Raw genomic sequence first — 16,717 nt, forward strand, 5'->3', positions numbered from 1 at the left:
CAAGAATTGCAGGCTGCTGTTTTCCCATTATTACCTGCTTGGAGTTGTCCTGAAACTTCAAAGTTAGAGGGGGAGGAGGGTGAGAAGAGGGAGGGGAGAGAGACAAGGGAGTGTTCAATGCCTTGGGAGATGGATCTGAACAGGATCATTTTGCCAAGATCTTTTTGCCTAGATCTTTACCAAGATCTAGGTGATTTTTGGTTTGATGAGAGTTGCATTTCTTCAACTTAAAAAATCTCAGGAGTGACTGGGTTCCCTTCTCAGTTTGGTGGGTTCCCTGACTGGACCCCTTTGGGCTAAGCTGAGTTTTGGAGCTATCCTGGGGGCACAGGTAGCTTTCCAGGGTGCATGCTCTGACTAGGGTGGGGTCCTGGGTGGGATTGAGCCAGGAAAGTCACTTTGTTTTTTTTTTTTTTTTACCTTTATCATCTAAGCCTGGGTGTGTAGCATTCTACAGTGGTTTCTTTCTGAACGGCTGCAAAAATCTGCACACAGAAAACATTTAGGCTTACAAACAACTAGAATGCTTTGGGACACATAGAATGCTTTGGGACACTCATGCAGTTGAGAAAAGATACCTCAAACCCAATGCTGGTGAGCAGTGTGCTGTCCCGTCCCTCCCTTTAGAGCAGGAGCCTTCCTTGGACTCAGTTTAAGCCTCTCTTGTTTGTTTTTTTTTGGGGGGGGGGTATCTTTTCCTGGCCTGATCTCTGAGAACACACTTTAGTTTTTATTCTAGCCCGGCAGGGAGATGCTGGGATGGAAGGAAGGTAAGGAGTTGAGCAGTTAGACAACCTCAAACCTAGAGAGCTCTTAAAGCAATGGCTCAGAGGGCCAAGAGTTGTTGGAGAGGCCTATATCCCTGGCTTTGCTAACTTGTTGCTGGAAGCCACAGCGGGGCAAATCTGCCTGTCCCTCTCAGTACAGGCAACCGAGGCCCAGGAGACAAAACGCCCCAAATGAGCTGGTCAAACATTTGTACAACTTTTCCAGCTTTTACAAAGAAGGCCTTCTCTACACAATCTACACTTGGAGATGAACTTGGGAGACAAAGCCTGGAGAGTCCATTGAAACTCACACTTTAGCTTGGCCCAGACAAAGCTCCAGCTCGGAGCAGCTTGATGTGAACAAAGGAAGGCAACCTTTTTATAATTCAAGGAGAAAAGAAGAGAAAACAGCCCCACAAAGGACCCAGAATAGACATTATGGCCTTGCAATGAGGGATGAATTATTCAATGAGCCCCAATAGTTGCTGCGCCAGGAAGTTTTATGGACTCTCCAGTGTGGAAAAAGTGCTCATTTCACCTACAAAATGTTTCTAGTCTAGCTGCGCTTGCTGCCATTCAAGGGAAATTGCTACCATTTTAAAAATCAGAGTATTCTTCCCAGTGGGAGCTGTGCGGTTGACAACACACACACACACACACACACACACACACACACACACACACACACACACACACAAGGCCGGCACACACCTCAGCAGCTGACGCTTAATTTAATTTGGAGCTGTCAGGGGACGCACAGCCTCACTCTATTTGGAGCCTCCAGCTTCTTTTCAGGAGGAGCTTTGGAAGGCAAGAGGAACCCAGAGAAAGAATGGGGTGAAATGTACTGAGATACAGTTTGCAATCTGGAAACCTCAAAAACAAACAAACAAAAAATCCCATCCCTTGTTGGGCATCCAAAGTGTCAGGCTCCCTCCTCCCCTCCCCATGTTTGTACCGTACAGCCGATGTTGAGAAAGAACCCGGACAGAGAAAGAGGGAAGAGCTGATCAAGGAGGGACTTGGGGGTACCGAGACCACCGCGATGGGCTCTTGCCGGATCTTCTAGCCCGGTGGATCCGGCGGGCATTGCTGACATGGGCTTTCGGGTGGACAACTTTGGCGCACGGGGTTTGTTTGGCAGACACTAGGACGCACGGCCGAAAGGGCACCCGAAAGAGGTCAGAACCACTCCCTTTTATTTCTCTTTAGATCTCTTTAGATTTCCCAACTCCCCCTCCCCCCTTTTTTTCTTGACCAGTCCCAAAGCAGCACCGCCCGCGGACCCGCTGCGCACACTGGCCGGTGCGCCCAGGCGCAGGCAAGCCCCGGGGCGCCGTGCGCCCCCCCCCCCTCCCGTAGTCCATCCTTCCCGCATTCTCGCCCCCACTGAGACGAGAGGGTGGGGCAACGTAGGACCCCCCCCCCCCCCCAACACACACTCCCTCACCCACTCGGAGCTCTCGCTGCGATCCGGAGCCAGCGCAGGCCGGGGAGCAAAGCCCCGGCCCAGGCCGGCACCCGGGGGCTGTGGGCATGGCCCGTGCTGGGACCACTCAATGGGCGCCTCTGTTCCTCCCCCGGCGCGGCTGAGCGGGCCCGCGGGCGCCGCCACAATGGGCTGGGCCTCCTCTCCGGTGCCCTGCGCCAAAGTGCCGCGCCGCGCCGCCCCCTCCCCTACGCCAGGGCCCGCTGGCTCGAAGCTCAGCTCGCCGGGCTGCAGCCGGCTCAATTGCCTCCTTTATGTCCTTCTCGCTTTCATCTAGACACAGCCCGCCTCCCCCTTCTTCTTTCTCTCTCTCTCCCTCTCCTTTTTTTCCTCCCTTGCCTGAGGCTCACATTAGTGAAATTTCTGCAACCTCCCCCCCATCTCCCCTCCCTTATTTTAAAGAAAGCTCTTAACACAAAAGCAGTGACTAATCAATAGAAACAGCTCCTTCATCATCACCTCCTCCTCCTCCTCCCCCTCCTCCTCCTTTCCGTGTCTATTCCCCCCCCACCCCCGCAACTTCTTGCAACAAAGTGACGCTTTTCCTGTTTATGAGTTTTGGGAAACATTTTTGCTTTATGTCGTAATGGAATTAAGAGGACAGATGAGGAACTGTAAATGGGCACGCGACTGCAAGACTCTCTCTTAAATATTTAGATGCAACCTTACAATTACTGACTTGTTGTAGCGCCTTTGAAGTGTCAGTTCGGGAGGGCGAGGGGAAAAGAGGCCAGATTGCCAAATTGATGTTTTGATTGGGGCTGGAGACACACTTTCCCAAGACTTTCCCCCTTTTCCAAAATCACAAGCGAGCGTGGGAGGTTTGCAACAATTTCAAAGATGAAGCTAGGAGGCTACAAACCTGGCAGGGTTGGTTGGTTGGTTGGGGGAGGGGGGTTGTATTCTTTACATATTTCTCCGCTCCGATTTGCCATCTATAAGGAACGAATGCTTTTCGTTTCTTGAATTTGAAAGAGCAAAAGTGACCAAAGTTTTGCTTGAGCTTCTATTTTGTTTGTGAGCGCTCCTAAAATGAACGAGGACAAATGATTTCAGATTTTAAACATATATAATCCAGTTCAAAACCACAGAAATAATTTTTTTTTAAGTCCTGGAATTCTTTGTTACCATGGGTGCATGTACAGCGACCTTTTACATGAAGAGTGGGCTGTAAAGTGGAAAAAGGCCTGCTTGCTTCTCTCAAGTTTGCAAGGAAGGGAATGTTGAGATAAATTTGGGATGGACGACAAACAAGAGAATGAACTTTCTCACAGATTAAAATAATGGGGTATGGGTTTGAAATAATGGGATAAAAACTTGGTGACCCTAACCGGATTGACTGTCCACCCTCAAGTCCATTTGTCAGCATCTGGGAATTTGACCTCAACTTAGCTGATACACTTAATAAGGAACCATCCCCCCCTCTCAACAACAACAACAACAACAACAACATTGGCACTAGAAGGCCTTGAATTCTATAAGAATACTGGTGCTGTGTACTTTCCCTCAATGTAGCAGTGAGGATTTCCCGCTGATCTTTGTAACAGGAGAGTTGATCCTTGATTTTCTTTTTCCGCTTGTGTGTTTGACCTGGTTAAGTGTTGTAAGCTTAGTTCATTTGCTGGTTTGACTTTGTTGAGGGCTGTATGCTTAGTTTCTAGCCTTATTGAAAACACCCAGATTTTCTAATTAATGCCTGAAATCGTCTGTTTATTTGGGGGAGGGGTTGATGTGATTGTTGATAGCACGGAAAGGGGAAGGTAGGGCCTTCAAGTATGTAATAATTACTGAAGGGTCATTTATGAGTCCCCAGGGCTAAGCATTAAAACCCACCGGGGCGGCAGGTGGAAACAGACAGTGTGCCAGGGCTCCGGCGAGTGGAGTATACAGAAATCAGTCTCGTGACTGGGAGCTGGTCAGCAAACCCGGCGCTTTCAACATCTATGAATATTTTGAGGACAGAACAAGAAGCTCTCTTAATTATAAGACTCAGTGTTCAAGTTGTACATAGAGTACATAAATGACCAGTGACATTTAAGGCTTGATCATCCAGTGAACAAGATTTTGACCGGATCTTGGATGGAGAAAGTGGTAGTTTGGTGGGACTCTGTGACAGGTAACTTATTTATGCGGGCAAATAAAGATTAAGGAACCATTAAGAATGTACATACATAACTACCAAGGCACTAAAAGGCAATTAAGCAGTCAGTTTAATGTCTTATCTCACTGGCTGCCCTGAGGTTGTTTTACAAGTAGGAATTAAAGCCTGAAAAGGATGTTTTCAGCCGCCCTGGCCAAATATTGATTAAGTAGCTGTTTGTTGATAGCATTGTTATGCATTAAAAGGCCGAGAGAGCTCGGGCCTCCTTGGCCATCTTCTATTGTGAGACATGTTTAGCTGCAGAGATCAAAGTCCGAATCCCTTCAATTTATCCTGGAAAACTCTCCTTTTCCTCTGAAATTCTGAGGAAGTATTGACCAAATTCTCTTTAGGAAATAAAAACTGAATCCAGTTACATGTACATGGTTTATAGAAAAGACCCATGGGCGATTTTCATTATCCCAAGGCGATTCCTTGTTTAGAAGTGGTGCTAAGATGGTGATTTTATCATCACATTGACTTTCTCTCTCTCTTTTTGGTGGAGGGAATGCAGGTATAGGAGCAATGATCTGACTAGTACTGCCTTTACATACAAGAGTTTTGCTAAAGTTGCATTCCAAGCTATCATGATGGAGAGAAAAAAAATGTCACATTTGAAAAAAAAATGTAGAACTCGGTGTGGAATACACAGTATATTTCTATATATGTTTCTGTCATTTTTGTGTTTATAGATGGTTACATGATGCTATCATACATTTTATAGCCCCTTAAAATATAGGAATAGATATTTGTTCATGTGTGACACTGCGTACATCATTGAAGTTTATGTACAAATTCATCACTAAGAATTAAGCCAGTACCAAATTATATCCAGTCACACAAAATAAAGGTTTATTTGTCCTGTGAGAGGCATCAGAATTTGAGATAAAAGTAAAGTTCTTACTCCATACTCTGCTGTTGAATGCTAGGGAAAAAATAATACCTGAATTATTTCATGATGTTTAGTGGCTGTTGATTTTTAGATGAACTATTACTTTTGTTTGTTTATTTCAGTACTCAATATATTTGTATTTGTCTTTTTTTTCTTATGAGGGCCAAAAGTCTTGCAAGGGGCTCTGTGCTTAATTTACAAATGCCAACATATCACTCTTGAGACTCTATGACTTTTGCCAGATTCAGACTATGGATATTTAGCTGTGCAGTAGATGAGGATTTTCTCAAGTTTATTCTCCCTGGACATTTTACTACATAAATAATTACACAGAGAGTTTTTAAATATTGGTTTTTATTACTCTTTCTCACTCTATTTTTGTATGATTAAACAAATGGCAGTACCAGAGTTTGAACTCAGGGCCCTGCACTTGTAGGTGGGTGCTGTGTTGTTTGCCAAGCCTCCAGCCCTTGTTGCTTATGCTTGAACAAGATACATCTGTATAGAACAGAATCATTAGTGGATGTTTTAAAACTAATTACTAATTTGTCTGTGTTCAAGCGCTCTCGCATATGAAATGTTTAGTACCCATCATTGCAATATAGAATGAATAACTGAAATAGACTCAAGGGGAAGTTAAAGTCAGTTCAGATCTGTTACGGTCCCCTATCTGGGGGAGATGTAGCATTAGAGAGTGCTTTGCTGCATATTTCACATGTACACACATACTTTATATACATATGAGGTAAAGTGACTTTCCCATCGGCAGTGTGTTATGCTGTGTGTTCAATACCCTACCAAGGAGACGAGAGATTTTTAGATCCCTGTTGGATCTCATTTTCCTACCAAAGCAAGATTACTGACAGAAGAACTGGCTGCCTTCAGCTAAGGAGCTATAGTCCTGAAAGGTGCAAAGAAAGTAAGAAGGGCTTTGCCACCCTCCTGGAAGATGACTGCGGAGGAAAGGACAGAATTGCCTTGTGGCCATCCCTTGCCCAGTTGTGAATTATTTTTGACCCCTTCACGTCAGTCTTCAGTAGAACACTCACATTTAGCTTATGGTTGAACTACCCTGCGGAGTCGGGTAGAGTGCAGAAGAGTTCTGTGCTTCTGCAGTGTTGGGAGTTTGGACTAGAATTAGGATATTTCTCCTCTAAGAAAGCTTTGCTTCAAATGCTTGGTGCGGAGCTAATGCTCTGAAATAAGGAGAATATATTTGTTTTTAACTTTGGATACACACAGTTATCAAAATGCCTGTGAACATGATAAAACACCTGTTTAATTGGAATGATTAAGAAAGTTCATCCTTCTCAGAAAGAGATAGGAAAATCACAGAATATATTTATGGAAAACAGTTGGAAGGTTTTTAAAAAAAAATAAATTCTTAACCTTTAAAGTCTCATTTTCTTTCCTTCTCTCCTGATTAAAAGCAAAGAAAAGATTAAGAGATCATTTTCTAATACGGAAACAACCATTTCTCTTTAAAATACAGTTTTAAAAAAGAACATTAGTGTAAAATTGAGAATTTGGTTTGACACCCCCCAATTAAAAAAAAGAAAGGAAAATCTTAGGAAAGCATTTTACTGTACATTTTGTATATTTGTAGCATTTTAACTATTGCTGAAGGAGTTTTAATTAAAAAAATAAAATAAAATACCTCTTCTCAGAGGCAGAATAAATTGATCAAAGTAATCTGGACTTTCATGTATCCATATTGCCATGAGAGACTAGAACTCATGACAGATAAGTAAGCTAGTTATATATTTGTATCTTATAGACTTTCAATATTAACTTTTTATTCAAGAGGCTAATTCTTCACTCATCCTGGACATAATCCAATAGATTCTTCTGTTTAAAAATAGCTGATCAAAATGCTTTGTGACAAAGAAAGAAGACTTCTTGGCTGATTAACACAGGCTTGAGGGAGTGAAAAATCCACTGATTTTTCAGCATTTAATGATTTAGAGGATCATACTGAGAGTTCAAATAGTATAGTTTTGTGGAAACACAAATATAGCTTTAAAAATGTTTACCATCATTAAGCCTATTTCTGGAATTATGTGAAGAATTAAATGGTCATAAGTCATTAAACATTATAAGTAAGCGAGGACACTAGGTAAGAAAAGAAAGTTAATTACTGTACAATTTATATTGGACATAACATTGGTTTAGTTTATTGTATACTTTCATAACTAATACTTAGATGATCACAAATGTATTTGCATTTTAGCAGAAAATCTACATATTGGTATTTTGTGAGTTTTTATAGGCACATACATGAAGTAAAGTACCATAAGCTTTATCTCCTTTTTTTTTTTTTAAAAAAAAAGCAAATTCTAGTCTAGGTAGAGGGTCAGTTTTCAAACATATATTTTATTTGTTTGTTTATTGTGGTGCTAGGCATCGAACCCACGGCCTCACACATGCTAAGCATGCATTCTTCCACTGACCTATACTCTTAAGCCCCAGTCATGTATGTTTAAAATCAATATTTAAGTATATTATCACGATTAAGAAAATTTTGGCCAAAGAGTGCAGATGTATTTTTACCTCTCAGTTATCATGGTTGAGCTTAAGTTGAACTAAAGAGAATTAATTGGCCCAATTAACTTTTTCTTATAAGAAAAGCAATAGGTTTCATCTTTTGGAATCATCTTCTGGCTGATTTCCTGACTAAAGGTCACTATAGCAATGTGTGTTTTTGTCCTATCTGATTTGAACACACCTCAAAGTACTTTTCCATATGTTTTCTTGTCTTTTAAACACAGTACTCAAGTGACCTGTGCTTGTATTGCCAATGGTGCTCTAAAATTGAGGTGAATTGAAGTTCAGGTGTTGACTCGACATATGTAAGGTGGGGGGCATTATACCAACTTCCCAGGGTTCTGTGAGAAAAAAAATGAGAGGGTGCATGTTATGTACAAATTATATGGACCTTTATGAAACTCAAAGTCTTGGGAGGAAATGGCTCTGAACATGGAGACAGTGACCAGCCTACAAAGTAGCGGATAGGGTCTGCCCAAGGGTAGATAAAAGTTTAATTCAAGGCTTAGCAGCAACAAAGAAGACTGAACACACACACACACACACACACACACACACACACACACACACACACACACACACAGAGTTCTATTTGCACCATGCTAAAAGAATTGGCTTTATAAGCAACTACTTAATGGAAAAGGTTTTTGAAAAATAATTTAATTCTAAAAGCATTCACCCAGATGTCAATGGATATTTCTTAATTACTTTTCTTCCCAGCCTATCAAGATGACATTTTTCTTTCTTAGATCAACTTTGCTTTTGCAAAACTCCTCAAACCAATTTTTAGTTTGGTTTTTATTTGGGCTCATTGTCTGTCCCCCAGGTTAAAGTGGAATAAACCAGTCCTTTCTGAAGATAGGTCTCACGTGTATTTTTCCTCCTGTGGCTACTTAATTTTATAGAGTCGTGTTTTTTCCTGTCTTCTGCTGTCTCTTCAGCCTGCTCTCAGATGCCTCTGTAGTTCTTTCAGCTTGTGAGATAGAGGGCGTTTTTCTTTCTTTGTACATGATTCTTTCAAATTCTCTTCCCTTTAACATTAGAGCTCGGAATGTTCTAGAGTGGCGTTCTTTTTAACTGGAGGAGAATCTGCAATGAAAAACTTTTCTATCTGATTTCCCTCCATTCCATCTCTCTCTCTCTCTGTGTTTTTTTTTCTTGGTCCCCAAAAGATAGGTGATTCCATTGCTCTTGGGGGTGCTGTGTGAGTGAAAGGAAAATATCTGGGAGCCAGAGAGCTCCCCACAACCTCCACCCTGCAGACTTGCCAGCACAGCCACTGGCTGGGGAAGGTTGTTTTCTTATCCCTGCATGCACTGCTCTGACCTGTGTCGGGAATAGGTCAGGCTGGGCCATCGCCAGTTTATGCAGCTGTTGTGGCTTAGGCTTCACAGCAGGCAGCTTGGGCTCCTCAGCCGCCTGGGGCTACAGTGAACTGGTAAAACCTTGCTGGACAGTGTGAGACCTTCCCCCCCCCCCCCCCCATGGTCCAATACCCCCAACCCAAGGCTTTTAGATGAGAGGAGACTGCTAGATGATGTGACCCCACTGTCAGCTCCACTAGGAAGCACTTTTCTTCCAAAGATTGCATCCTTGGTCACCCACTCAAGAGAAATGCATGCTTTGTTAGTTTTAGTTTTCAAGCCATCATATCATATCCATTCTTGAGTGGAAATTACCTTGGCTTTGTACAGAACTCACAAGCAACACACAGGTTTCCCGACCACTTTGCTTCAGTTGTTACCAGTGTTTCTAGAGAGTCTATGTAAAAATGTGATGACCTTTTCTTCTTTTCCCTGTCCTCTCCCCTCTCTCTCCCTCTCTCTCCCTCTCCCATTCAAGAAGAATAAAGTTTCAGGAATGTAAGGTCTATAGGCTTGGAGTCCAATCCTTTGCACTCACAGAAATTCTTTCCAGTTGGGTGCTGGTGATATGGATTGCGGTTCGAAGCCAACTCTGGCAGAGGAGTCTCTGAGACTCTGATCTCCAATTATCCAGCCAAAAGCTGGGAGTGGAACTGTGATTTAAATGGTAGAGTGCCAGCCTTGAACAAAAAGAAAAAAAAATCCTAACTAATAGTGATCTGGCCCTGAGTTCGAGCCCCAGTACTGGTATGTACACATGTGTGTGCATGTGCACACACGGGCACATAATTCTTCCCATCAGCGACAGAAATGGTAGCATACAGTACCTGGCAGTTTGTTTCTTCTTTTTGTTCTAAATTTTAGATTATATCCCAGCCATTTTTCTTCTTCAGGGTCTCCTGTCCCCACTCAGCCTTGCTTGTATAGCTGCATAGTATTCCACTCGTTGGCAAACTAATGATTTATTTCACATTGAGAGTGTTTCCAGACTCACAGCACCATTTGGCACACGAGTTTATTTATAAAATAAGGGAAAGGCATCTGTAATTCTGATAGCTTTGGTGGAAACTGGGTTCAGCACCGAGAACAAATGGTGAAGAAATAGAAAAGCAAGGAGCAGAGGCATGTCTGCCTGCGGACATTTGTGGTAGAAAAACAAGACACTTGTTCTTTACCATGAGACGTAAGTAAGAGTTTCGAAATTACTACTTGGGGTTGTTCCATAAGCAGCGATTGCTTCTGGAAACGTCTCCAATATTCTATTGTTTCTCCAAATGGATCATTTCCTAAATTGAAGGAGGACTTTTTTGTTTCCCCTTCTACTTATTGGTTTCGCTTTTTTTTTTTTTTTAAATGTTCCTTTGGTTACTATCTATTTAATTTCATTCCCAGCAAAATAGTTTCTTAGATGTCTTACTTACTTTTCTTTTTGCGCTAGGGAAACTGTGGATAGTTTTATAATAATCTAGAAGCAACTGGCTATAGAGCTACAAAGGAGAAATTATCTTTCCAAATCACCAAATTAGGTTTGAACTAGTATAGTAAGAAGACCTACTCTTGTATTTCTGTTCAGAAGTACTGACCTTATGTTCTAGGGTTCCCCCACCTTTTTATCTTAAATGATGTTATCATGATTTGAACTCAGGGCTTTGTGTGCTTGCTTGGCATTTTTGCTCAGGGCTGATGCTCTACCACTTGAGTCACACCTCCACTTCTGGCTTTTGGCTGTTTGATTGGAGATAAGTATCTTAGGGATTTTTCTGCACTAGCTGGCTTTGAACCATGATCCTCAGATCTCAGCTTCTTAAGTTTCTAGGATTACTAGCTACTCATAAGCATGAACCAGTGCTTGGCTCTAGGAGTTTCCTGAGTTTGGCAAGGGCTGCTTTTTAATGCTTATGAATTTTTTTTGGGGGGGGGATTTGTATCCACTCCCTGCTAGGCACAAAAGACTTTTTATGTTTTCCCCGCATACCTCACTTTCCTTAGATCATTTCAGCCTATTTTCCCTTAAATCTGATGCTTGGGAGTTGTCGATACTGTTGAATTATCCAAGGCTTATCCAAGCTAGGAGTCAGAGTCTGAAATTAGCCAGAAAGAACTGGGCTCCAACTGTCTGAGGAAAACCTCCCCCCACCCCCTCCCGCCCCCCAACCAAGAAAACCGAAGATGTGACTGCCCATAATTATTCTAAATCAAATGTTTCAAGACATCTCTTCTTAGGAATGTGCCACCCAGGGATAGGAGAAATGCATTTATTTGTGAATATATATTTATTTATTTAAAAAGAACCTTAATTTGGCTTGAGAAAAATTACAAAAACAAAGTATTCTGTCTTGTCGATTATTGTACCTACCCCAGTGTGCCTAGCACACAGCCTGTCAGGTGTGAGGTAGGACAGTTCATTTTCTTCATGCTAGAATAAACACTTAGCTAGGTCCCCAGGACTCGCTTCTCATTTTCCCTCCGTCTTGCTTAGGGAAATCTCAAGAAAGAACACCATGAAGGGATATAAACAGCCCTGGCATTAAAAGCATCTGCAAAAGAGCTGAGAAGAATCAAAAGCAGCCCCCCTCCCGCTGTCTCTCATTCACTCTCCCAGCTCTGCGCATAATTTGGATTGAATCAGGCCCATAATTTGTGGCATCTGATTACTACCTGTAAAAGCATCTAGCTGTACACATAGGAAGAAAGGTTTAAGGAGGGTTAATCCTAACAAGGAACATTGTGATTTGTTTGTTAGGTTGCCCTGATGTTGTTCTCAACAGAAATTTATACCGTACAAAATAAGTCGCTTCCAGGCCTACCCTGGTAAAGCGACCAAATTCTAGATTCGCCGCACATGATCACATTGCTTCTGAGCACACAGGTGAAGAGAGAGAGAAAGCAGAGTCATTCTCTAGGGGACTGACTACATGTCAGCGAGCAGGTGTTTGTTGGAAGAGGTAACCCTTCACTTCCAATTTGAAAACTTGTAATTGTGTATGTGTGTGTGTGAGAGAGGGAGAGAGTAGTTTTGAGGAGGGGACCCACGATACCCTCGATGTGAATCGAGTACAATATCATAGAGCTACATCTGAAGCCCGGACTTGCAGATTCTTTAACATAGAAGGCACTTGTGAATTCATCTGGGGGTTGGAAGGGAAGGTTTCATTTTCTACTCCAGTTATCTTGGTGGATGGACTCTCAGTGTCTGGAGTTGTTGGGTTCTCTGTTGTAAAGTTTGGAAACTTCTAACATCCTTTCAGACAGTTTCTTAAGGAAGCCCGGGAATCCATTTCAGGAAGTGGAACAAGTTTCTCCTCTGAGTGCCTCTGGGGGACTAGCAATCCACCCAGGGGGGGGGGGAGAGTGCGGGGGGGGGGGGGAGGGGGCAAAATATGACCTGGAAAGCATGAAGCTTTCCAGGTGTTGGATTTTACTTGTGTTTTTTTTTTTTTTTTTGCCGACAGGGCACACATCTGTGGCATGCGTATGCACAGCACACATTTATCAGAGGGTGGTAGAAAGGCAACTTCTATAGTTTCTTCCTAGAAACCAATGTCTGTTTGTGGTCAAGGGCCTTGCCAGTCTCTGAATACTTGCTGAGTTTCTGTCTGGAAGAAGGCAAATAGAAGGCTTAGTATACAGCATCAGGTCAGAAACTGCAAAGAGTGAGGCTTTAGTGGCTGAAGTGTGTGTGTGTGTGTGTATGTGTGGGGGGGTCTGGATATTGAGAGTGTTGCTATTAGATGGAGTCAGGCTCTAAATAGAAGGCCAGATGGCACCCTGAAGCCTGAGTTACTTGGGATCTACTTTCTGGGCGTTTCTTGGGGAAGACTTTTGGACTTTAGCTTCTCCGTGTGTCCCCTCTTGCCTGTGGACAGAGTTTTATTAGGCATTCCTCAACAGAAAGCCTTGGGACCTAAGAGGCTCCCTGGAGCCTCCGTAGGGATCAGGACAGGGCTTCTTTCCTGCTCACATATGTCTTATGTTTTCTGCTTCTCTCAGGAAAATCAAAACTAGACGGCAGCAGCAGCCTCCTATTCCTAATGAGGTACCAGCATATACCTTGGTCAGATAAGGAGAAAACTTTCTTTCTTTATTATGAAATACAATGACACACATAGAACCAAATTTTGTCTGAATCTTTGTTGGCTAACTTTCCTCATTTTATTGAATTACTATAATTTAATGTTACTAAGTTTAAACTAACCATCCCCCTCCCGAAATGAATTTTTTAATTTTTTAAAAATAAACAATGTTAAAAAAAAACCCAAGTTAAATTCATTAGAAAAGGATAATGACTACCTTTCATATTGAAATTTCTGGTCCTTGGAAAATCCTTTTGGGAAAACGAGGAGAAATGAAAAGAACTGCCCCTCAGACTATTCTTTGCAGGAAAGGATGTGTATCAGACAAGTTTAACCTTTACTCAGCCGTTCTTGAAACGCTCCCTGTTTACTGCTTCTTCTCCTGCAAGATCAGGGAAACGCTTCTTCATTTCCTTCATCAGTGGATTTGGGGGCTGGCATAAGGTGAGGAGTGAGTCAATCTTGGTCTGCTTCCCTCTCTCTTTCTCTCTCTCTGCTTTGCATTGGTGTCCCTTTGTGTACCAGCACACACACATACACACACACACACACACAGAGGTATATATATATATATATATATATATATACACACACACAGGTACACACACACACACACAGAGGTATATATATACACACACACAGGTACACACACATACACACACACACAGAGGTATATATATATATATATATATATATATATATACACACACACACACACACACAGGTACACACACACACATACACTTGCTCCCTCACCTGTCCACTCAGCTTTCTCTCCTCAAATAGAAACTCAGCTGGTCCCAGAGGTGATCTTCCTTTGAGAAGGACTTCTAGAAGCTACAGTTTGTCATGCTGGGATTTTAGGTATCATGGAGGAAAGCTTTTGATTTGGGCAAGGATAAGACTTTGCATACCCCTCACTCCATCATCTAACAGCTCTGGTCTGCACAGAGAACAGACAAGACTGGTTCTGATAGGAGCAGGCTCCTCATCGCAGAGCCAGACCTGTGAAGACATAATACCCTACTGAGTGATCTAGGATGAAGCAGGACAAGGTCAAGCCAAGGGCATCTTCTATCCCAGTGGATTTCCTCTACTTCTTCAGGACCAGAGCAAGACTTGAGTTCTTACTAAAGAGTAGAATAGAGAAGACAAAACCCAAAGTCCTGGTGGCTCAGAGCCATAGCCGTGGGTCTCTGGGAGACTCCTATGTCTCCCAGCTCTCATGATGCCAATAGCTCCAAGGCATTTTTTAGAAGTCTGAAGAAATGAGATATCTCTGAAACAAGTGCCTCAAGCTGTCCATTGCTGGCTGGGTGCACTTCTGGCCAGAAAAGTCCAGAAGCTCAAATCCCTGGATCTTCTAGACTTGGTCACATTCTCCTAGGCCTTCTGTTACCTTCGACTTTCAAGTACACCAGCTGGCTCTTCATTTCTTGTGTCTTACCTTATTTACTCAGGGAGCCCAAATCTGGATCAAGCATCTCACCCATGAGGTCTTTATGCTCCATAGCATCTTAGGTCCTTGTAGGGAGCCCCTTAAAGAGATCATGGCCTGTGGCCTCACAGGAAGAGAAGCAATGTCCACTCAGCGTCTCTGGGCAGAAGAGCAAAGCCCCACATTGGCAAGGCCTTAGTTCTTTCAAGCTGTCAAGGTGGCATTAGACAAAATTCAGATAATTCTTGTAGGTCTCCGCAAATCTTCCTGGTTAGCATGTTCCCTCTCTCTGGTCCTCAGCCTCCTCTCTTTTGGGACATGTGACTACTAAGAAAGGTGCAAGGTGCGGCCTCACAGCTTGGGCAGGCAAAAATGTCTGTGGCCCAAACTGGCTCTCAGCTCTGAGTAGCTCCAGGCAGCTGTACAAGGGAACAGTGGGGCCTCTTGGCAGTTGGGCAGTCAGGACAAGGGTGTAGAGGGCCCCAGGACACTGAATGTTTTAGATGAGTGATTCCTGCATTGTCTTGTCTCTAGAGAGGGTCAAGATGCCTTTAGATGCTGGAAGGAAGTTCTAGAAACAGGAGCTCATGGGAAGCCCACAGGTGATTGCACATTTCTGCTCCGTCCATGTAGGGATCCTCGCTCCTCCTGTCAAAACTTCTAGAAGAGGCTGAGAAGTCTGGAGTTGTTGTTTAGAGAGTTTAACCCCACTTGGTTGCCCACTTTTCTGGAAGTGGAGAGTTGGAATATCTTAAGCAGGATGGTAATATTACTCTTTCAACCCTCTGATTTTTTTTCTGTGCCCAGAAAGGGACACAGGGATTACTGTCTGCTGATCTAGCCAATGGTAAAACCTGGCCTTGGAGAGAGAGAGAGAGAGAGAGGGAGAGAGAGAGAGAGAGAGAGAGAGAGAGAACCCGATTATGGTGCTCAGTTGATTCCGAACATCTCAAACCAAACAACTCAAACAGGTCATATATTTAGTAGTTTCCAGACACTGCGTTTGTGAAAACAATTCCTTCCTTCCTTTCTTCCTTCCTTCCTTCCTTCCTTCCTTCCTTCCTTCCTTCCTTCCTTCCTTCCTCCCTTCTTCCCTTCCTCCCTTCCTTCTTCCCTTCCTTCTTTCTTCCCTTCCTTATTTCTGTTTTTTGCTTACTTGCTTTTGAATTGAAAAACACATATACACTCACAAATTAAAAATAAACTCGTATTTGACTCAATTACAATTTTTCCACACAAAACAATTTTGTAGAAAATTTGTCAAGATTAAATAAGAGATTATTCAGATCCCTCCCCCAAACTTTTTTTTGGTAGTCTGCTATGAAATAGTTTAGAAACATGGAAAGAATGTAAGAAATAATTTTGTTATGCAGAAAACAAACTGTCAGAGCCTATCAAGAGAAGACTTTATTAAGATTTAATTAAGTTTTCTTTTAATTAAGATTTCAAAATTTTATATTTGTGGAAGAAAGTTATTTCAAATGTCAACATCTACAGTGGATGGATTTTTAAAGTATATGTTCTGACAAGAGATAATAATCCATTCAAATATTTTAGTCTTTAGTTGCCAAGACTGGATGATAAAATTAGTAATGTAAAATGAATGTATTTGGGAATTTTAGTTTTTTTTTTCCCTTTGAGGTTTTTGTTCGTATATAAAATATCTAAAGTAATATTTGCATTCATCTTTTTGATGAATCCTGTATCTATGACTCAAATTTTGTTGAAGTTTTCTTCTGTTAGGCAGTGGGGACATGTATAAGCAAATATTGCTAAGAAATGTTTACTAATCTTTTGAAATTGAAGCTGAACACTATAAAATGAGGGCATTAGGAAGAAAAACTATACCCCTTATACATCCAGAATAACAAGCACTACTGTTTACCATATGAAAGAGTTTATTTCTATTTTTCTTAGTGATTAGCCTGCACTCAGATCAAATATATTGCAATTTTGAACTTTGAATTGCAAATTAAAATTTTATTTGATAAGAGTGAAAGGCAGTTCTTG

General features: G+C 42.2%; 1 protein-coding gene across 2 annotated transcripts in view; it reads left to right on the plus strand.

Moving 5' to 3' along the window:
• The window catches only part of Pax3 (paired box 3), a 95,206-nt gene that overhangs the window by 5,149 nt on the left and 73,340 nt on the right, over positions 1-16,717 (plus strand). The window lies entirely within an intron of this gene.

The sequence above is a fragment of the Dipodomys spectabilis genome, unplaced genomic scaffold (assembly GCF_019054845.1).
Source record: "Dipodomys spectabilis isolate Male_0828 unplaced genomic scaffold, ASM1905484v1 ptg000051l, whole genome shotgun sequence".
Taxonomy (NCBI): domain Eukaryota; kingdom Metazoa; phylum Chordata; class Mammalia; order Rodentia; family Heteromyidae; genus Dipodomys; species Dipodomys spectabilis.